The sequence below is a fragment of the Crocodylus siamensis genome, chromosome 12 (genome assembly GCF_052110815.1).
Source record: "Crocodylus siamensis isolate JL-2025a chromosome 12, ASM5211081v1, whole genome shotgun sequence".
Taxonomy (NCBI): domain Eukaryota; kingdom Metazoa; phylum Chordata; order Crocodylia; family Crocodylidae; genus Crocodylus; species Crocodylus siamensis.
In genome coordinates, this window is record NC_143406.1 from 12,550,280 (window position 1) to 12,573,519 (window position 23,240).

Consider the following 23,240-nt stretch of genomic DNA (forward strand, 5'->3'; position numbering starts at 1 on the left):
AGCCTGGTATCCTGTCTCCAGTGGTGTTTCCTTATCTAGTGACATTTTAAGTATATGCATACAAAAACACTTGTGTAAAACCTCGCTCTTCCATTTAAAGTGCACATATGCAAGAACACACACGTGCACAGTCAGTAATCTGGAAGAGAATTTGCTGTATACTCTGTTGAGGATGAGCTCCTTTTAAAAGCCTTGACCACCACATAGACCAAGGGCCAAAAGTAAAAATCTTCTGTTGTTAGAGCAAGCAGTGTAAGAGGAAGGAAGGGAAATGCTCTCATCAAAGAATCGTCTGGTTTCATTTATAAACAGCCAAGGAGTAGCTCTACCACTTCTCTATCTTGATTTTAAGTAGTGAACTTATGTGGGGACAGAAAACCTGCAGACAGGTATTTTGCCCGGTCTGAGGCTTTTAGATCACTTAGATATTAAAAAACAAAAACAAAAAAAACACATTACATATAAATGCAAGACCTGCCCATTTATTCTGGGGTGCTACATTTCTGTCAAGACGATGTGAAAAAGAGGAAGAGAGACGTAGAATCACGTGTATTCACACTGAAGAGACCTGGGCTCCTTTTGTGTGTACTGTGGGTGAGATGCTGGGACCATCTCTATATGGTAAATAATATTACAGTACCCTCAAGCACACTGAGCTGCTCTAAGCAGGCTACTTTGTAGATGGGAAGCAACATCCTCTCGTCTCTTCAACACTTTGAGCAGGCCAGTTATGTCTGCTCCCATGCTGATGAAGGTGCAGCTACACTACTTCCACTTTAGGAGACAGCCTGCCCAGGGCAGTGCTGCAGGCTTGGGAATGCCACTGGCAGGCATGGTAAGCTGAGTGTGTAGATACGACTGCATCCCCTCCCGCTTTTGGGAAAGTGGTCAGGGCAAGAACTGTCTCCTGGGAATATTGTTCCTATTATAACAGGTTCTGATCTGATTTGAGGCCTCAAGGTGCTACTATAATAACACAACAGAACGAACAAAAAGTGTTGAAGTTTGCAGGTAGAATGAATTAAATATGGATCATGTGAACCACATTAGAAATACCAAAACAGATAGGTTATATTATAAACAGAATGTCATATGGGGAGAAAATGAGGCCTGGTTTTGTACAATACTGCTTGGTTATTCCAGTAGCCAAAGACAGTTAACTGCCAAAGGATTAAACTATATTGTTCTTCTGCATAAAACCCTATAATTTGTCTGAGCAGTCTTTAAAAGATAATATGATTTTTGAGACTTTAATAAATAAAATGTAATAAGATTCCTGGTTTGGGTAGTTTCTCTTGGCACCTAAATATTTCAGGTGCTTGTCAGAGTCTTTATTAAATTTCATATATCAAATGTTCGGGGGTATGAATCTATAGCTCTACAAAGAGCATCAAATTACAACTACTCCTAAGTGTGTATGAGAATGTCTGCAACTATTACGCAGTAAGACAGAAAACAAAATACATACATAAACTTTTTCACTTGCAAAACATGGCAGATATTTACTGATTTTCTATTTCATGTTTTCAAGCCCCAAAGCTTGAATTTAAAAATAGCATGATGCAGAATAATCCAGTATTACCAACCCTTATTAGGTTATTTATTGCATTGCACAGCAGCATTTTCACAAAATTGTGAAGCCCATGAACATACAATTAAGTCTTGTTTTCAGTCTTCTGAATGAGAGGAATGCCTAGAAAAAAAAGGAATCTCTTGAGTTGTACAATGTCAGAATCATATTGATATAATTATACTTAGAAGGATAAAGTGCAAGCAATAAAATGGCCTGGGTTATTACAAATATACAAAGGATAAAACCACTATTAAAACATTTTAACAGCACTTGAACAATGAACACTTCCCTTTCCCAAGAATGCTTTCCAGTAAGAACCTGGGAAACTGCCCTTCTCCTTGTGACGAGAAACGCTAGTCATTGCAACTGAAAGAGATGGTACTATCATAAAACTACAAAAATTACAGATTAAGAATATGTTCTCTTGTAACAAAAATAAACCACCAAAAATGTATTTATTTTTTTGTTTACATGTTACATACAACTAGTTCTGTGCGGGTGAGAGAAGTAGAAGAGTCACTTTTATATTCGCTTGTATTATGTCTTTTCCCGACTCCCAGTGGCAGAAAGCTGGATGTGCAGTATGGCAGGGAAACAACAACAACAGGAATAATAATGATCATAAATGTACCCCATGGCATAATCAATAATTTTAGTCTTATTAGGACTTCTGTGAAGTTGATTTGGGACTGTAGGGAAGCAGGGATTGGTTTCAGTCTGATCTTTGCTTGTACTACTTCTTGATTGTTGTGTCTTTAGTTCCCAAGTAGTCACCTTAGTGAAACACATGCTTTTGGTCCTAATTGTCATTTGTCACCCTTACTAGAAGTCACAGCACATGGGGCCCTAAACTGTACAGTCACGGAGACAATGACATGTGTGTTTCTAAAGCTGGCCTCTTGGAGTCGTGGACTGGAGCGCATGGGTGAGGCCGTGTGGCTGAAGCTCACCCTGTCATAGCCTGTGCTGAACCTGTTCTGGGGACAAACGAAGAACTCCGGTATGAGGGCTGTCAAAGCAACGTCCTTCACTGGCAATAAATTCACGGAAAAAAAAAAACCTGAAGAGATGAGGTGAGGAAGGTCCATTTTCTTTTTTTCCTTTTCTTTTTCCTGGTACCAAATCTAAAACTTGGCTTTATAGCTGAGCAGCATGAGACATAATCGGCCTATGTCACTGCCACAGGCTTCAGAACAGGATTGGATGTTTGTGTGGCCACCCAGAATATCCAGGGTTGTTATAGTAACCTTTTTAAACAAAGCAACAACAAAACTCCCGAGAATTTTGGAAAGGCAGTAAACACGCCTTAAAATACTTGGGATTAGGAAGAGATTGCACTTGAGGGCAGTTCATTCTGTAACAGTCTCCTCCAGTGTCTGTTGCACTTTCGTTTGGAACATCTGGTACCAACTGTTGTCAGCGGCAGGGTGCTGTGCTCCCGTCCTGATCCAGTCTAGTAATCCCTCGGTGGATGATGTTTCTTTGGAAGTGTAGTTAGACTGAAAAATCAGGAACAGCGTTCCATATTGACTTACACAAATGTGGTCCTGACGTGAAGCCTGAAGCAATGCTTTTCAAAGAGGTAGTAAAAAGTTTGGAACATAGGACCTGCTGTGGGAGTGACTTAGGACCCTGTTCTCCGACCTAGGGTCATCGGAGGTCTTATGCTGTTGTTTTAAATTTACTTGGAGCAAAGACTGTTGTGCTCCCTATTCTCCAGCTTTTGGCAGACATGCATGTTACTCAGTTTGCTGGGGTGTAAATTCTAAGTTAGAGAGACAGACAAAAGCCAGTGCCTGCGATTAGAAATACAAGTAACATTTTAAAGGGAAATTATTTCAAGGAAAAAATCAACACGAGAATCTTTCTGGTAGTGGGTGGCATACAGAGACTGCTTTTTCCATTCTTTCATTTTAATGCATTTCGTTTAACCTGATGTGCAAATTGAAAGTTTATGATGGAAACTTCCTGTTCTAAGTTGCGGCTTCTGTGAATTGCTGGGTGAATCTATCTTGCCATTCCTATATGCTCTTTCTTGCCTAATATTCCTTGATTCTGATGAGTTTCCACTGCATGTGTGGGTTTGATGAGAGTGTATTGGCAAATGGATAAAAATACAGGAAATATCCTGATTTGCCCAGTGTCCCTTGGCAGGGTTGATGGCTTTACCTCTCTCTGCTTCGGTTTGGCCTTGATTTTGATGAGTTTCCTTTTCACATGTGGGTTTGATGAGCATGCATTGGCAAAGGAAATCTGCACTTCTGTCCTGATATGCTCTATGTCCTTTGATAGGGTCAGTCACTTTCCCTCTCCTTGCCTAGCTTTGCTCATCTGTACAGGCTAAATTCAGTGAGCAGTGTTGAAGGCCTTACAAAACAGTCTGGTAACCTCCATCTAATGATGCTTCCTTGCTGGGCTGGCACAGATCACAGTACTTGGAACTGAGAGTCATCTCCCACAGCCTCCATTTTCAGAATCCACTTCATTGCCCTTTCAGCAAATTGGGCCTCTTCCCATTTTCCTCACTCTTTTCAAGAGCTAATGGAAAGATATAAGGTACCTGTGATGCCTTAGTCCTAATCCTTTTCTTTGATATGAGCCTCAGCAAAGGCAGGGTTGACATCAAGGGTGTCCTCGCAACATAGCGGTGGGAGAATTGCTGCAGAGTGATAGCCTCTGAACAACGGTAATGTCTATATATGTGGCCATTTCCACTTCATGGGTTGAATGTGGTTATTATACATATTTTCTAGCCTATTGGCTCTAACCACATCTCCCTCCTGACTCCCAAGCCCCTCCATAGGCAGCCCAGAAGGAGCCCTGTGTAGCTGGATCCCATAGGCCACATGTTGTCAGTATGAACCAGCATAGTTCTATTGATGTCCATTTTTATATTAAAAGCTCTTCTCTTATACATTTCTCCTTTGTATTTGCCATCTTCTGAATTTCAAAGTGTCTTTCAAGACCTTTAGCAGCCAACTTTCCCCTCACCTATACCCATAACGATCTCAAAGGCCCTGCCCTCGTATAAGCAGGGGGCAGATCAGACCACAAAAGGGGAAACATATTTTTATCTTCTTTTCTCAGTAAGTTCACTTTGAAGAGCTCTTGTACCTTTGTAATTTTGCAAATCCCGAGTAAATCCCTTGAGCAGTTGTTTGCCTGCTTCAAGTGTTCTCCCACTTGAGTGGAACGTGCAGCCACGACCGTAAACCTTCTTGAGTGAGTGAAGCAGCCGATTTCCGCTAGTGGCCAAAGCAGGGCTTCCTAGTAGCAATTACCCAAACTCAGTGGCTGTGAGATACTTTTCTTTATTTGTCCCCAGACTTTAAAATGCTGTAACTGCTTTGTGAACACTCAAGTCAGTCTCAGAGCAAGGAAATTCTGGCTTTTTCCAGAGCCTGACCTCCACAGCTCTCTTCAACTGGGTGCAAAGGATCCATGCATCCAGCCAGTAAAAACACTAAGTCTAAGCATTACTTCACTGGAGCTGTGTCTCATTGGCTGATCATTTCTGGGGCTAACAATCCCTCACAGCCAGTGACCGCTGTAACACTTCAATGGTATCAGTATATTATAGACAAGGGGTGGACAAATATGGCCTGTGGGCTGGATCCAGGCCACAGCGGGGTCTTTGACTCTGCCCAACCCAGTTGTGGGTGGGCAGTTGGGGCCACGGCATGTGCAGCTGGTCCCACCATCCCCAGGTGTGCAGTGGGACAGGGGTGGGCGGTGCTGCCACTGAACCTGGCTCCACTGCCTGGGCCCATCCACCCCGCACCCAACACTGGGGGTGCTTCCATGGAAACTGGCCCTGGGACCTCTGCACACTGATAGGAAGAGGCTACAGGTGGGTGGGGAGCACTGTCCAGGAATGAAGCGGGCGGGCAAGGCCAGGATCGCAGGGCAATGACAGCATGGGGCAGGGGCCCGGGGCAGAGCCATGATCCATTCCCCACACATCCTTTCCTGCCTGCAGCGTCCTGGGGCAGTCTCCATGGAGGCCCTGCCTGCTCACCCATTCTTGCTAGCATCCCCAGATAGGATCAATTGCCTCTGCCCCTTACACCCTGGCGGGCTGAGTCAACATCCCCTGCTTCCCTCCTCCCCAGCCCCCAACAGCTCACCAAAACTCCTTAAGTGGCCCTCCAACCAAAAAAATTTCCCTCCCCTGTTATAGACTGTACTCTTCCTTTAAGCACGGCACATCTTGCCAGCCAAGACGGCTCTGTTTCTTTTAACAGAAGTATGTTATTGGTCTTAGTCTCCCAGATCTGTTCTTATGTGCCTACTGCCCTATTTGACTAGCCCTTTTCCTGATTTGTCTTTTGTACTGCTTACTGTTTACAGATCATGGGGTTGTATATAGGGGTTTGTTTGGTTGTTTGTTTGCTTGGTTTGTTGTTTTGTTTTCTTTCTTGGGGGGGGAGGTGGAGATGGCCTCTTGCTTACAGTCCACAGCTCATTTAGTCCTGTATTTCCCTACCCACCCCCTTCTTCTGGCATGCTAATAGCAATTCAAACTGGTTGTTAACGTCTACTCTGCAGTTGTCACTGAGCCTTTCCAAGTTAAATATTACACATGGAAATTAGAACATGCTTGGCACTGTCTTCAGTTGGAGGTGCAATCTGCACATTAGGAGGTGATGGTCATAACCAAATGTCAGCTTTGGAGGGGCCCAGCAGATGGGATTCCTCCATTTTAGACTATCTGTATGGTATTTGCTTAGACAGTTTCCTGGGCATTTCAAATGCCTTTGGACGCCAATGGTGCAATGCCTGGTACTGGCAAACAGGAGGGACATAGAAGTATGAGGAAATGTTTGAGAGGCAAATATAGTGCTTTCAGATAATACTTTGAAGTTGCACAAACAGTGGATGTTCTGATGTGTCTGAACTCTATAGTGGTCAAATCCCTTAAAAAAAATTCTAGACAGGTGACTGAGTACTGTGCAAACAATCTCAGCTATGAGCCAGGAGAGGAGGGACCCTTTTGTGACTCAAGCACTGGTGAACGTCATTGGGAACAAAGTGTCAGGAGCTGTAGTGCAGCCTGTTGAAAATCAGTTTGTTCCATCTGGTACTCGCTTTCCCGGAATCAAAACAAAATGGGAACAGCATTTGCAAGTTGGCACACTGGGCCAGATACCATCCTGCCTGGGTGGAGCATCTTCCAGGAAGCTCCATAGGTCATACTCATCAGGGACGGTATGGCATGAGCGGTGTAACTTGCGCTAATTTGGGTTCGCATGGTTAATGTGAATTACACCTGGTATCTGAAACAGGCTGTAGTGACTAGAAGGATAAGAAAGTGTGTCTGCCCTAAGCCTGATTTTTCTGTCCTATGCTGATGTAGCTCCATGGATGCCCATGCATACTCTTCTGATTTAGGCTAGTATGAAAATAAAATCTTTGTGCTGCTTGAGTTTGGTCACAGCCTGAACTGAAATCAATACAGTTGTTGCACCGCTAATTTTGAAGTTGAATTTAATCCCAGTTAAATACAAGACAGGTGTAAGCCCCCTTCTTTTACAAATCCCCTAATACCAAATTGATAAAACTTGGTTTATGCTGATTTCACTTAAGTTGGGTTTCCATTGATGCAGTAGGGTCTCAGTAGGACTTGAGCCAGGCTTCCAATGTAAATCTCACACCACCTTGTATATCACTACTGGACTTGTTCCTTAGTGGGTCAGATCCTGTTCTAAGCTTTACTAGTAAAACCTGCAAAGAATCTAGAACCAAACTGTTGTGAAATTGAATTGGCAAAATGTGTGTTACTCATAAAAAAAGTAATGTTTGTGGCTAATGCATAGATTTAGATTCATAGAGTCGGAAGGGACCTCAGTGGGTCATCTAGTCGGACACCTGCCCCTGGCAGGCAAGAAAAGAGTCACCACCCCTGGGGTCATGTGATCCTGGCCAGGTGCCTGTCCAGTCTCCTCTTGAAGACCCCCAACAATGGGGTGAGCTCCACCTCCCTTGGGAGCCCATTCCAGATCCTGGCAACCCTGACCGTGAAGAACTTCCTCCTAATGTCCAGCCTAAACCTACTCTCCAGTAGCTTATGGCCATTGTTCCTTGTTGTCCCAGTGGGTGCCCTGGTGAACAGATCGTCGCCTACTTCATGTTGCTCTCCCCTTATGAATTTGTATGCTGCCACAAGGTCCCCTCTCAGCCTTCTCTTGGAGAGGCTGAAGAGTTTAAGGTCCCTTAGCCTTTCCTCGTAGGGCCTTCCCTGCAGGCCTCTAATCAGATGAGTGGCTCTTCTCCAGGTTGTCCGCATCCCACTTGAACTACGACATCCGGAACTGGACACAGTGCTCCAGCTGCGGTCTGACCAGTGCCTCATAGAGAGGGAGAATCACCTCCCTGGACCTGTTGGTGAAGCACCTACGGATGCACGACCAGGTGTGATTGGCTCTGCCAACTGCTTCATCACACTGACGACTCGTTCATCCTGGAGTCAACAGTGACTCCAAGACCTTTTTCTGCCTCAGTGGAGCTGAGAAGGTCGCCCCCAGCCTGTAGGTATGTTGGCAGGTCTTCCTCCCTAAATGCAGCACCTTGCACTTGTTCTTATTGAATTGCATCCTATTGCTCTCTGCCCACTTCCCCAGCCTATCTAGATCGGCCTGGATCTGGTTCCTCCTCTCCAGGGTGTTGGCTGCACCTCAAAATTTTGTGTTGTCTGCAAATTTGGACAGGGTGCTTCCCACCCCTACATTCAAATCACTGATGAAGATGTTGAACAGCACCGGCCCCAGAACTGAGCCCTAAGGGACTCCACTGCCCACATCTTTCCAGGTGGACACCGACCCATCCACTACCACCCTCTGAGTGCGGCCCTTGAGCCAATTTGCTGCCCATTCTATCGTGTAATCATCCAACGCAAATCCCCTCAGTTTATTTATAAGGATGGTATGGGATACCTTATCAAAGGCCTTCTTGAAGTCCAGATAGATAACATCCACCTCAACTCCTGCATCTAAACAGTGGGTGGCCTTGTTGTAAAAGGAAACTAGGTTAGTTAGGCAGGACCTGCCTGCTAAAACCCCATGTTGGTTACCCCTCTGCATCACATTATCCAGTGGGCTCCCACAGATGTGCTCCTTGATAATTTTTTCTAGGATTTTCCCAGAGATAGAGGTAAGGCTGACTGGTCTATAGTTCCCCGGACCCTCCTTCCTCCCCTTCTTAAAGATTGGGACAACGTTAGCCCTCTTCCAATCCTCTGGAACCTGACCTGAGCACCATGAATGCTCAGTGATCCTGATCCTTGCCAGTGGATCAGCTATGACCCCGCTAATTCCTTCATTACCTGTGGGTGGAGATCTGTGGGTGTGCCCTGGTGATCTGAATACGTCCAGTCCCTCCACGTGTCTTTTTACCATGTCGGCCCTGACCATTGGTCGCCTGATGTTCCCTTTGTTGGTGTCCATGATATATGTTGAGGGTTCATCTGGATTCCCATTTAAGAAGACAGAGGCAAAAAACTCATTGAAGAGCTCTGCCTTGACTACCATATCTCTAGACCTCACAGCCTCTTTGAGCTGCTTGGAAAATTCCTGGTCTAATTCGTCGTCCTGGTGCAGCAGCCTGTAGCAGACCCCTACCACCAGTTCCCTTTCATCCCGAGCCCCTTGGATCCTAACCCACATAGTCTCTGCTTGACCATCCTCTGACCCTAATTTGATTGGGGAAGATGTGAACTGTTCTTTGGCACAGAGATCAACTCCCCCACCTTTTTTCCCTACTCTATCTCGCCTATACAACCTATAGCCCTCTATTCCCACCACCCAGTCGCGAGAAGAGTCCTACCAGGTTTCAGTTAGTCCCACTAGGTCAAAGTTGTTGCTCGCTAGCAAGAGCTCTAGATCCTCCTGCTTGTTTCCCATGCTTCTGGCACTTGTGTATATACACCTAATTCTCCTGGTGGCTGTCCCTAGTCCCCCCCTTAAACTGCTGTCTAATAGGATCTTTGCTACATACCTGGGCTGATCTTGTGGGTGTGAACTGATCTAGCAGGAAAGCAGAGCCATGAAGCAGTGAAGCAGCCTGGGAGAAAAGTATGGATTCCTACTAAGGAAATAAAAATAAAGAGTTAGTAAGGACTCTATATCTATGCAATAATGTCATGTCCCCCCCGCCCCCCCCCCAAAAAAGATGAGGTGGTGCATACCAAGAACTGAGTCATTAAAAATCCTGTTTTGAGGTCTGGTTTCTCAGGTTACATTCCTTCCACGGCGTTTTTGTGTGTGGTACCTATCTCATGCTACAGAGACAACATACCCAGCACTCCATGCAAAAGGTCCATCTTGCCCAGACACGTGTGTGCACAGAGATGGTTTCAGGCGAGTTTGGACTCGGGAACATGGGCATTGGAATGAGAGTTCCTTCATAGCTTTTGAATTAAACAGCAGCATAATGAGGTAGCAGAGAAACCAGCCCTTCCCAGGAGCCTGTCCCTTTGTCTTCCACTCCCTGCAGCTGCTTGTAGTGTTATCTGTACATTGTTCATGCCTAGAGGCTACAGCTGTACGGAGGTCAGAAGTTCTGTGACATTCACATTTTTGGAGATTTTTTTTTAATTCGGCTTCATTCTGAACCAAAATTAAAATCAAAAACTTCAAAATTCTCCAAGAGAAAATCTAAGAAAAGACTTTGTTTTGGATTTTTCAAAACACTTTTGTTGTGAATTTGAAATTATTTTACACTTTTTCAGTATAATAGAAACCTATAATACAAAACTGCACTGCTTCCCATAATGTTACTCTTTGTATAATACTACTCCTCCATGGATTTTAAAGCTGTAACATCCCCACTTTATATTTTAGCAGTTATACTGATGCACAAGAATAGGGAATGTAACTCATCTAAGATCACCCAGTAAGCCACCTGGAAAGTTAGGAACTGAACAGTATACACAGTTTAATATCCAATCCACCACGCCACAAGGTATGGTTGTGAATGTTGGAAAATACTGCATCTACTTGAATCCAAGATGACCCTGTATTTAAGACAACTCCTCAATAATTAGTTTCTATATATGGAACATTTATAACTGTTATAATTTTCCATATATAGAATCTAAGTATTGGAGGGTCATCTTAAATGCAGTGGAGGGGAGAAGCAGTGGCAGGGTCAAACAGTTTGACCCCTGATGCCTATTTGCATTATTTGCCCACCAAGGCCTGCCCTGCCACAGCCTCTTCCCCCTGCACCTCCCCCCACCCTGCAGCCTCTGCCCCTATGCCAGCCCCCCTACCCACTGCTTACCTTTGCTCAGGTGCTGGCAGGCTCTGCCCATGCTCCAGCCTGGGACACAGGCTTGCTCTGGTCCCAGCCCAGCCTGGGAACAGTACTGGTGACATGGCAGCTCTGACCCTGGAGGCAGGGCCAGCTGGAGCCATGCCACTGCTGCTGCTCCCGGGCTGGATGTGGCCAGAGCAAGCACATACTCCATGTCCTAGGTTAGAGCAGGGCAGAGCCTGTCAGTAGGGTGACCACCCATCCCTTATTGGGTGGGACAGTCCCAAAATGAGAACATCAAGTCCCGGTCCCAAGCGGCATGACTCCAAGACAGCGTTTGTCCTGGATTCCCAGTATTGTGCAGGGATCCAGGTTTTCCATTCACCGTGGAAAAACGCAGGAAATGGCAGGTTTCCCCTTGCAGGCTGGCAAAGTTCCAGTCTTCACGGCGCTGTGGGGAGTGGGATGCATGGGGAGCCACATGCATGTGCGTACACATGCACATGGCCAGGAATACAGCCCCAGGCAGCAGTGGAGAGCAGCTCCCTCAGCTGCCTGCAGGTAAGTCTGTGGCAGGGGCGGAGGCAGATTGAGGCCCCATGTTGAGGGAGGGAGTAGGGCAGGGTTAGTGGCTGGAGCTGGCGGTGCTTCCCAGCCAAGGTGCTGCGTGGGGCCCAGGGAAGGAATCTGCAGCCACAGGGCCAGCCAAGGTATGGGATGGCACCACAGGCAACTTGTCCAGCAGGCAGTGAGGGAGGCCAGGTCCCCGCTGCTGCATGCACTCCCAGGGATGGGGGAGATCTCTGCATGGGGCTGGGAGGGTGTGCCTGTTTCCTCACTGCCCTATGCTCAAATCCAAGACGAGAGGCTTTTTCACCATGTTCAATGGGGAAAAGAAAACCTTGTCTTGAAATCGAGTAAATACAGTATCCATACTACAGACACAAGAAAGGGAGAAGTAATGGTGTGGAAAAAGTAACTCATGTGAGGTGTAGCTAAGCCCAAATCAGATCCCCCAGAACTGGGAAAACTCCAGGCCCAGATAAAATTTCAGGTTGAGTCAAATCCTTCTGAAAAGCCTTATGGGTCCAGGGTTGCTTTGGGAACCAGCAGCTACCCCCGAGTCCTATGGTGTAGCCTGTGGGGCCACCTTGTGATCCAGGCAATTTAGTTAGATACAGCAACTGGGACTTTGGTTTGCACGGACTATATGTCTACAAGGAAGACAAGGGTGTTTGTAACTGTGTAAAAATTAAGAGTCCAATCTTGAGAGATCCTAAGCTTTTGACTTTGAAGGTACCAAATATTTTACAGGATCCAGTTCTACAAGTTCTCCTATACGTGGGCTTTGGCAGCCTCCCAGGTGTTTAACACAGAGCTCGGATGGATTACCTTTAGTGCCCCATGAGTTATTCTGACCCTGAAACTGGAGATGCTGTCGCTTAGAAAAGTGTGTCACTGAGAGCAAATCTGCCAAAGAGCTATTAAGAGTGACAGCTCCTGACAGGCTTCATCTTGGGGACAAAGTCATGGGGACAGGTTTGACTTGCAGCATCAAGTGCGCTTAGCAAGGCTGCCAGCTGCAGCTGGGAGAAGAGCTCGCGGTGAGAAGCTATTGCACATACCCTGCTAGGTGGGTCTAGGAAAATGTGCCATGCAGGCTTCCACCATGGCATGGTTTAACCTTGATGTTCCCATTTACTTTAATTAATATTCTGCTAATAGCACATGGATGGGTAACATCAGAATCACCAAAGGGACAAAATGCATTCAGATCATGAGTTCCCATTTGATATGATGGTTGCTAAATTAGCTAAGTATTTTTTCTGAGTTAGATATCCAATACACAAGTAAAACTTGCTGAGGCCTGCCCTAGAGCTATTATAACTTACTTTTCCTTGCTTCATGAACACCTCCATCTCCTGCAGAAATATTTGAATTGACTCTGGGATCTGACCCACTCTGCATTTTGTAGCTTGACTACATTTTTCCTACAAATCAAACAAAAGAATTTAATTTTTTTAGCTTGAACAGAGGAATGTGAAGGGGTTTTTTTTTTTCCTGAGGCAGGGAATAGTTATGCCAGATTCTCTTTCCCACATTTTGTCCCAGTTTACCCGCAAAAGCCACACACTGCAACAAGCCTCCTTCTCGCAGGAAAATACAGATCTAGCAAAGTGTATATGCATATAGAAAAGCTCTGAGGGCCAGATTTCAGATTTGTTTTGCCAGTGTGAATCTGGAGTGACTCCTACAAAACCAGTGAAGTTACTCTGGATGTAAGCCAAACATCTGGCTCATCTGCTATTTTAATATGCAAACTAAAATGAAGCAAACAAAGTTATTAGGTCTGATTCATACTCTTGTAACTCCATTTTCTTCCATCTTGCATTTTCTTGATTTATGCCAGGGCATGTGAGATGAGAATCAGGGTTATGGATCACAGTGAAATTACTCCAGAGTGATGTTGGCATAATAGCAGTATCAAGCCCATTGCTCGTTTGAAGGCGGAAGATTTACACTACTTTACAACACGGTAAGAGGAAAAACTACCCCTTCGTTCTTAGTAGTTCTAAGATAAATGGTCTGTGCATTTCTTTTCATTACAGAGAAGAGGGAACATACTGGTGCCCAATCTGACTGCAAAGAAAGTAAAAAAAACAAGTAACTTGTAAGAGAAAAAGCCTCTGAAAATCAGAGAAGTCCACAGCCTTAGCAAGAAAATGAGAGGCGACTTGAGAGCAGGAAGGAAAGGGGAAGGTTATGTCATTAGAGACTGGAATTCAATGTTTTGATGAAACTCCATGGATACAGGAAGGAGCAGGGTGGGTAAAAATAGCAAAATGAATATGGTATGAGTTCCAAGAATTCAGCTCTGAAAAGAAAGAAATATATGTTCTTGCTTAAAAGCAGAAGGGAAAAGTTATGTGTTGATATGAACCCAGTACAAAGATTGAAAGGGGAAGAAAAAGGTTGTTGCATATGTTTTCTAGTCTTTTTCTGACCAAAACATGGAAATTTGCATTGTGATATACATTTTATCCAGCTGCTCAGTGGCTTGGTTCCCAAGAGAGGGAAAACACTTCTTTAGTAAAATCTTCCCATCAGAAGACCTTGGGGGCTATTCAAGTGAAACTTTTTTTTTCAGGCTAAACAGGCACACACACGCATACACATGCACAACAGCACTGTTCATAGTTTGAGAAAATAGCCCTAATTTATAGAATGGGAGACCTTTTATAGTCACACATTAGCCAATAGGCAGTTAGACTAAAACCTCCATTCTCTTTGCACCATACCATATATTCTAGCATTTCTCTGGGCCAGAGATTCACACCTCATTTATAAAACATAAAGCTCTTAGGACAAAAAAGAAAGAAAGAATAAAAGAAAATCAACCAGTTTACTTAGTTGAATTTTTTTTATGTCAGAACAGATGGTAACATATCACCATGGAAGTTTTTATAAAAATTTCCATCTTTTAACTTTGAACATGGGTCTTAAATTTTTCCCTGGTGAAAATGTGGAGTGTGAGTCATTAAACATGCCATGTGCTAGCTGCATAGGATTTTCACTTACTTTATTCAGAAAAGTCAGAAAGCCATTCCATTACAGTAACTGCTTTTTTTCCACCTGGGCAAGTAGCCAATTCCATCATCTCAGAGTCAGCAATATGAACAAGGAAGGTATAGTCCAAGGAGCTGGAATGCATAGACAAGGGGAGACGCATGCACAGTGTGAAGGGCAGCAGTCAATTGCTAAAGCCTAAACAACTGTCAATAGAGGTAGCTTAAATTACGAGTCCTTTAATTCACTGATTGAAAAATTAGGACTTGATCCTGTAGGATGCTGAGTGCTCATAACTCCCCATGAATGTCCAGCACATCTTGGATCTTTGCCCTAAATGCTTTTTCTAACTCCTCCTGAAGGCTAAGGGTCTAACTCTTCTGGACTCTGTGGGAAATTTGGCCAGTAACTGCTATGTAAGCAGGATAAGGTCCAGGCCAGCTGATCCTAATTTGCTGTAGTATCTTAGGATCTAGAGGTCTAGAGATGAAATGATGGTCAGTCTCAGCTCCAGCCGGCAGTGCCCTCCAGGTTTAGAGAAGCAACAGATTTTTTGGTGTAGAAACTACAAAAAAGACTTCTTCACTGAGGCTGCAGGACACGGACAAACTCTCTTGGTTCCCTGTAGCTTCCAGATGTGACTGCAAGCTGTGGTGCCAGCAGTCACTACACAGCATCTTTGTAAATCATGGCTTAAGATTCAGCCCTTATTGATAAAACTGTTGATCATACCTTCCTGACGACTGGGGTGAATCTTTGTCAAAATCCAAGAACTCAGTTCCTTTGGGGATCTAGAGAGGCATCAAATCCAGATCAAGAGAGACATGAAAGATGCATGTGATATATTACCACCTAGCTGCCTATGGTCTTGAATGTATTAATAATGCATAAAGGTGGATGTGTGGGTAGATATATCATCTTCCAAAGCCACTGTCATCCAGAAATAGGTTGCATCATTATTCCCAACCTGTGTGATGCCTCCTGACACCTGGTAGTGGGGTGAATAGCATCTTGTTGGATGGCAGGAATCATAGGACAGAATTTCCCCTCAAGAAATAACTCACATACCTTTATATAATGAATGAGCTCATTTCACTTGACTTTGCCAGAAACAATAAAAGTTAGAAAACGTCCCAGTAATTAAAATAAAGTGTTACCTAGATTTATGGTGAGAAATGTGAAATGTCAGGCAATCGAGCGCACCTCCAAGCTCACAAATAAGCCTCACATTTGTTAGCACAGGTTGTATTCATTACCAAAAGCAGTGTGGGTCCACAGTGAGCCCCAGAAGGCAATGAATAGTTTCTACTGGTTAGAGAGAGAACAGAGAAAGGAGGGAAAGGTGCCAGCTGGCTTGGTACCTGAAGCATCTTAGGTCTTAGCAGTCAGGTTGGAGTATGCACTTTACAGAAATGGTCATTGCTTCAAGATGGGCTTTGGATTATGCAATAGATGCCATTCCCAAACTTGCCACATGCACAGAAGAAACCTAGCAGAAAATTGTGAAAGAAAGGAGATAGGAAAAAAAGGGAAGCAAAGCAAAAGCAGCTTGAGCTGTCTGATAGTGTGCTCTGTGGGCTGGACAATTACTATGTTTTATTAGTATTCTAAATAGGAATATACTGCATTTTCTTTATGCGTGTAAGTTTAGTGCTTGTGAATGACTGAGTCTCCCAGAATCCCAATGTCTAGTTTCGTTCTCTCCAGAGGATTTTGCAGAGCAGGTGAGTATGCCACCTCTTTCATGTAGGAAGACTATCCAAAGACAGGAGGGAGGGGGGTTCAGACTCCCTGGTTGTTTGGACCTTGGGATCTGCTCAGATTATTCACCGAGGGAGTTGGAGCATTGCTGTAACTGTGATGGTGCAAGAATATGTCATTAGCAAGGATTTTTGGTGTTATCTTTTACTGGACCAAGTGTAGAATTGGAAGAAGGGCACTTTGTGCCCAGAAGCTTGTTTAACATCTTTCCCAGCTCTACAATTGATTCAATAAAAGCACCACAAAAAAATTGCTTCTTGTAGAGGGAGGACATCTAATGACAGTCCGGTGGTGTTGTTTTATGTGAAATGTGTCCAATGGGTACTGAACCGAAACCTGCTGAACACATACCATGTATGCTGGAGATCATCACCACTGAATTGAAGATTCTTGGTTGTTAGTGACCCGGACTAGATTTGGACCCATGGTCTGGATGCTCTGACCTTTAAAGTCTAGTTTCTTTAACATCTTTAAACCTCGTTCTTTAACATCTCATTTCTTCAACACCTAGTCTTCCTCCTGTTTCCTTTTCTGACGGAAAGCAGCGGTAGATCCGTGACCCTTTGGTGCCTGTTGTCGGTGTCCCTGGGTGTCCTGCAGTAATAAAAAAACTTCATTCCAAATCAATAGGCCATTGAGGAAAGAGTCTGGGAGCTCGTTCCTCTGATGTTGTAAGTTTTATTGGTGCCATTAAAAATCAAGGGCGTTATGCCAATTTATAGAACCTGAAGATTTGGCCCGTGTATCAGATAGTGCCCTAATGCGTCATGTATGGCCCCAGAGTAGGGCAGAGGTTAGGATTGTTTTTCCTCCTATAACTAGATGTAAAGGAGGGCTCCCAAAGCATCCTGCTATTTTAACATGAGATCACAGTATGGAGAAAGTTGGGAAACACTGCCAGAGTATTTATTCCAGGCTCTGTTGAAATGTCCCTGAGCTATTCAGTTTCCCCGATGGATATCTTTTTTAAAAATGCTTCACGTAAAAACTTAGCCTGATAACTTTTTAAAGCCTGAGGTTTTCTGTCCGAATGCCAGACTGCACTTTCTCTTCCTGAGGAAGTGGAGGGAGTGGTGGAGAGCTGCAGACATTTTAGTGAACAGTACAATCTCGTGAAGGGCTTTCACCACCTGGTGCTAAATAATGAATGACAAGTGGTGTGTCTGATTACAAAGGGGGGCTAACCCGCCCATAGGCAAAAGGAAGAAGTCTCGTGGCTAAAGGAAAATGAAATATTCCTGCCTTTAACACTAGAATATCCTCTCACTTTGTAAATCAGGAATTATTCTGGAGATTAATGGAGTGTAATAATTAGTAAGGAAAATGAAAGATGTTTCCTTCCTGGGCTCTGCCACACACACCTGATATGACCTTAAGCTGGTAGCCTCCTTGTTCCTCCTCTGTGAAGTAAGGGTGCCAACATTTCTGTACCGTATGAGATATTTGTGAGGATGCTAGCAAGGTGCAGCTGATGTGGTCATGGGGTCAGTAGGAAAGTCCTCCAAATAAAATGCATACTTGAGATCAACCCATGAGACTTTGCAGAAGCTCCGTATTTCAGGATAAGATGTTCTGAGGTGGTCTGTGGGTTGGTTTGTAAGATATCCAAGTCTTGAAAAAGGCTCTGGTTCTTGTGTCAGACAGAAGAACACAGGATTAATTTACAGCAAGGGCAATGATCAGAAATTCGAGCCAGGTTGTGGGGTTTACTCTCCCAGAACATTTTTATGACTTAGGATGTTGCCTGGCTGTCCCTATGTATGGTGCATGTGCCCGTTATTTCCAAGATGTGGTGCTCCACAATTCTGTCACGTGAAGAGGGGTGGTATGCATCATGTACAGAAAGAAATATTGCCAATAAAGCTACATTCCTGCTGGTCAATATATGCTAGCTACCTGGGAATGGCACATTTGGGAATTTAATACAACTGGGACCCCTTGTTTTGGTGCAGCCCAAAATTCAGTGAGGAGGGGAGGCAATGGCTATAATGCTTCTCCCACTAAAATTAATGAGAAAGGGCCATTAGTTTCCATAGGTGCAAGACTGGCGAGTATCTTGCCCTCCCTGTATAGCAGCCCCTTTAGTACAACAGAATTGGCTATAAACCCTGAGCTAAAGAGGATGTCTGGATTAACCCTCAGGTATCCAAATGCATTGTCTCAGGTGTCAGGTGATTCAGCCTATCCCCACTGGTGTGGTGAAAGCAGATAGCAGAGATCCCCTCAGACTGAGATCTGCCCTGCTGCACCCTTAGTGTAAGTAATCTAAGGTCTGTTCTGTCCTCTCATTGACCTGGCAGGGCTATTCTACTAGCTCCCTTGGGAAGCCAGGGGGTTCACGCTTCTATTCCTCCCTCTGACTTCTCCCAGTAAATTAATTCTTTTATTGGCAATGGCAAGCATACCTGTGTTTTTTAATGAGGTGTGTGCAGCAGGGTCTATTGGGGCATGTATGTACTAAGTGTGTCGGAGAGGGAGCCTCGGGCAGCATACCAGCCAAATGGAAAAAAGATCCTAGGAGCATGGCAAATTCTTTCATTTATTTTTTAACAATCCCCTGCAGCGAAGTTCCCCTGCAGTGTGATGGGGTCTTGCACTATAAAACCTAAAATGAAGGGTGAGAGTGGGTCATGTTCTAAGGCAGGATACTGTAGCCTGTGCTAGCCCTACAGATGTGCCCATTAGCTAAGGGGCAGAGTGTGGTTTTCAGAGTTCCCTAGGGGATTGGGACACCTAGTTTCTATTAAAGATAATGGGAGTCAGGTCTGGGAGTTGGGTCTCCAGTTCTATTTGGAGCACGCTTATCTGGGATTTTGAGCAGGCTGCTGAATGGTATGCTAATGTTAAGGCTGCCATCCTGGCCAACACCAGGGATTTCCAGACTGGAAAATGTCATTATAGCTTGAACGGAAGAGCCAAGCCCCACATTAACTGTCTCAGCCTTTGAGGAGTGATTGCAGAGGGTGTTATGTAATACACAATAACCAGTGAATTGCACTTTGTCCGTTCGCATTAGGGTGAAAGGTATGCAGACGGACAGGATGAGAGGCTGGGTGGGACATAGAGGAAGGAAAGCATGATATGTGAGGGCAGGATGCACTACTTACAGAGATCAAAAGCCCTGAGGTGTGCACTGGTACAATCTGCAAGGTGCAGCACAGCTAGCTGCCATTATAGGCCAAATCGGGTACTAGACTGGTGAGGTACTAGACCAATATGAAACTGGATCTGACCAAGGGGGGAGAAGTGAAAGAAAAGGCTGCATAGTGGAGTTTTATCACCCAGAACCAGGGTAGAGATGATGACTCTGGAAAAAGATGGTGGCCTACACACTGTGCATGGTCTCCTTTTACATGGTGTGTCCAACTTGTGTTGGTACCCCAGGACATGGGGCTTTCAGTATACTGTCACGTTCTAGCTTGGCAGCTTTTTCCATTTTCTTCCCTGGTCTTGACCTTCTCACCTACTGTAAAGGACTGTTTGTGGCATGGTCAGACTGGCTGTGCCTTCCAGGCTGGCCTTGCAGCTAGCACTACCTCTGTGGTTCACAGTACACAGCCTCAGAGGTTCTCTTCCAGCGTGGGTTTCTGCAAACTGGGCGTCTTGGGTTTCTAAACCATGCATTAGAGCTTGAGTGGGAATAGCCTATTAGAAGGAATTCCCCTGCTTTTCTGTCCTGTCTCCAGATTCACCCAGTCAACATTTTTATTTCTTGTTTTAATAAGAAAAACTGTATCTTCTCTCAGTTTGACCTGTACCAGGAATGAGCCACCAGGCCAGCTGGAAGTAAAAGATGCTTTTTTGTCCCAGTCTTGACATGCATCATGAATCCCATTAAAGTACTCCCTCTAGGCTTCATTTCAAAGATGCAAAGGATACCAAGGGCAGGCCCCACTCCTGTTCAAGTGACAACTTTAAAGTCTTTCTGGTGAAGTTTGTGATGTATATATACAACCCAGTGTCGCTCCTTTAAAGACTGCGGAAGCTTTGGTCATATCTCCTGTTTGAAAATCAGGCCCATTAGATTAGACACCCCAATTCACTAATACTTTTGCCCTCAGGCTTTAGATACGGGTTATGTTCCAAAACACCCCCAAAAAACAAAAACCCATTCCCAATATGGATGGAAGTGTTCTCATGTTGGTTTTAAAATTTCAGATAAGACAGACTTCAAAGAAAAAATACATGCTCCTTTTCACTGTTCTGAATGGTTGGTGCAGTAGCACTGAGTGAGCATGTGAGCAACAAGAGATGTACTTAGTATGAACACAAATAGAACTGACTAGTCTATGGTCACCAGTGGAACCCAGGGAGGGTGCAATAAAGCAAACAGCCTCGGTGGGGAAAAGTAATTTAAACTTGTCAATACCTTCTTGCTCCTTCCACTTGTATAAACAAAATAGGGCCTAAATCATGTATTTAGTGGCGACTTTGTGTCCTCATGGAGCTTTAATTTTGTACAGACTTCTTTGTGCAATCCAGCAAGAAATATAGAAAGATCCTGATATGCTTCTGCTGCTATTAGTCAGGCTCCATGAAGGAAACTGAAATGTAGGGTGCTCTTAGTTTTGGATATGGATACAGTTAACATGGGCTTATTGGGCTCTGACACGTATGTCTGTGTGTGTGGTGGGGGGGGGGACACGTTTTAGAAGCAGTGCATTTGTCCGACTCAGCTCCACATCATCTATATAGATTGGGCGTTTCAGCAGGGGTGTGAGGGGGTGTTGCAGTTTTATCTAGGGCTGAATCGATCAGTTACTAGATAACAGAGCCAAAACAGCCCCGCTAAAGCGCCTGATCTATACAGACATTGGGCAAGCCAGCTCCAACTAACACTGCCTCTTTTGGGCATGCGCTGGGCTCGGCGCAGTGATGTGCAGGTAACGTCTGTAAGCAATTAACTTGGTAGGTGTTGGAGGACTTTGTGAAGACAAAATAAAGACATCTTTGATTTCAGGAGATTATTGATCCATATCACAGAGACGGCTGGCTTTCCCTTACAGTCTTCAAATCGCATCGTGCATGTTAGAGTGCCCCAGGAATGCCAGAAGGGAATCCAAACTTAATTTTAGTTGCCCTTTCCATGCTTTCCTTTGACTGCTGAAATAATTAAATGGATAGTCTACAGCCAGCCATTAGAGCAGGTCATTTGAGTACACCATGAACTTAGAGTATGTTCCCAGGTTCAGGTGTGTCTTTTGAATAATGATCTGCTATGATTATCGCAGACTAATGATAAAAATGTCTTACATTCTACTTGATTGATGTAACAGCAAGTGCCTGCACTTTGGCAAAAATACCTTCATACACTTTGAACCTGGTAAATATCTATATTTTAATCAGACTTAATAAGTTTATGCATCAGGTTAGTAACTTTTCTCTTAGAAACATGTTTCTTCTACCTAAGAACAACTAAACCACTTATTCCCAAGGCACAGAAGAACCTACTGATGTCCTATTTTCAGTGCTTTGCTCATTTGGGCCTTGACATATTAGAGCCATCCTGCAAGTAAAAGATTTGACCTGAAATGCTACTGATAAATTTAGCTTTCTTTTTCAATTAAATATCTTGAAAGTATATATATATATATATATATATATATATAGGGTTTTTTTGGTCTGCAAATTTTTGTCAGATATTTTGTTAAAAAAACCCCAATTGGAATTCAGTACAGTTTTGGAAAAAACTTTTGTTCAACCAAATCTGTAGGTTTTTGGCAAATAACATTTTCAGCTGTATGTTAGTCTTGATTGTGATCCCTAGCTACTACCATCATGCAGCTCATTAATAATAGTAGATCCTCTCCACCACAGGCTCCCACCGGGTCGTTAAAGTAGGGAATTGCATGATTTTTATTCATGTGTTCTTTGCATTGCTCAAATACCCCAATTAGGGTTTGGCCCCTTGTGTGCTATGTACAGCACAAGCACAGAGAAAAAGAGCTCTCCATTCCCTCCCCACCTCTGCCAAAAAAAAAAAAATTATAGTCTAAGCTGCATTAGAACTGCTCTTTATTGTATGTTCACAAATCAGTATGTCTCTTCTTCGGATGTCACCTACCTCACACGTTTCAAATGTTAGATCCCCTCCAGATGTTAAATAAAGTGGCAAGATGCAGGTCATTCCCTTTCTAAATGCTCCTTCCTCATAACCTGCGCATCGGACAGCAGTACAGCTAGGGCTGGTTAGGTTAGAACATACCTATTTATATTTATGTATGAAATTTGTCGTGCATAAACACGTTGCCCTCCCAGCCCTCTCCAGGTCCCCAAGGTGAACGGTGACAGAGGAGGATGCTCACAGATTTGCAAATGTACCAGAAATGGGAGGGAAAGGGGGGCGGGGGGGGGGCGTTGAATGAATTGCCACGTCAATATGGAAAATGGAGTCTGCTTTTCATTCCGGGCCTTTGGAATCTGTGGGTGGATTGGAGCTGGCAGGCAGGGAGCAAACACCCACCCACCATAGGGCTGTGTGGTTCAGAAGTTTACAAGAGTGTTTGTGTTCTAGGAGCTGCTGACCTTGACGCCAATAGTGGTAGTGATGGATGGGCAGAGAAGGGGTGAGAAGGGGGGTTGACAGAAACACTATGGTGTTATGGCCCTTCCTCTAAGATTTTTTTTCACCCCGCTCCTGGATTCTCCAGCTAGAGGGCTGCAGCAATCTGAGTGGTTGCTGGGGAAAAGCAGAGTGCAGTTTTTAAATGCATGCCACCTTTGCAGTCTGTCAACAGGGGAGGCAGAGTCTTGAAAATCCCGAAAGAAAGAGCTCTCTGCTCCATAACCCATCTCCTACATGCCCCTTCCCTGCTGTTGCTTAACTCTGTAAAGCCTCTGGGATACAGGCAAATGGAATTTTTACTATATTGTAAGAGGTGCAAACACCAGCCTTTTGATGCTGAGACCTGGTAGAAAAGCCACAGCATTGAGCTATTTGATCCTAATCCTTTGCCCTTCTCCAGAGCTATTCCTCTGAGAATCACAAAGTGCTCTACACCTATTCACAAAGTAATCCTTACAAGCCCCCTTCAGACAGGGCCATATCAGTATGATAGGGGAAACTGAGGCTTAGAGAAGAGAGAGG

At 44.3% G+C, this 23,240-nt stretch overlaps 1 long non-coding RNA gene across 2 annotated transcripts; it reads right to left on the reverse strand.

Annotated features, from left to right (window-relative positions):
- Positions 1-1,268: 1,268 nt before the first annotated feature.
- On the reverse strand, positions 1,269-10,945 carry LOC149854649 (uncharacterized). 2 transcript variants are annotated; one of them, XR_016438669.1, is made up of 4 exons: positions 10,853-10,945; positions 9,566-9,655; positions 8,895-9,035; positions 1,269-1,693 (listed from the first exon to the last, which is right to left on the reverse strand). It is a non-coding gene; the product is annotated as an uncharacterized LOC149854649 (long non-coding RNA). The 2 variants fall into 2 exon arrangements; XR_016438670.1 differs by lacking the exon at positions 10,853-10,945 and adding an exon at positions 9,756-10,067.
- Positions 10,946-23,240: the final 12,295 nt, after the last annotated feature.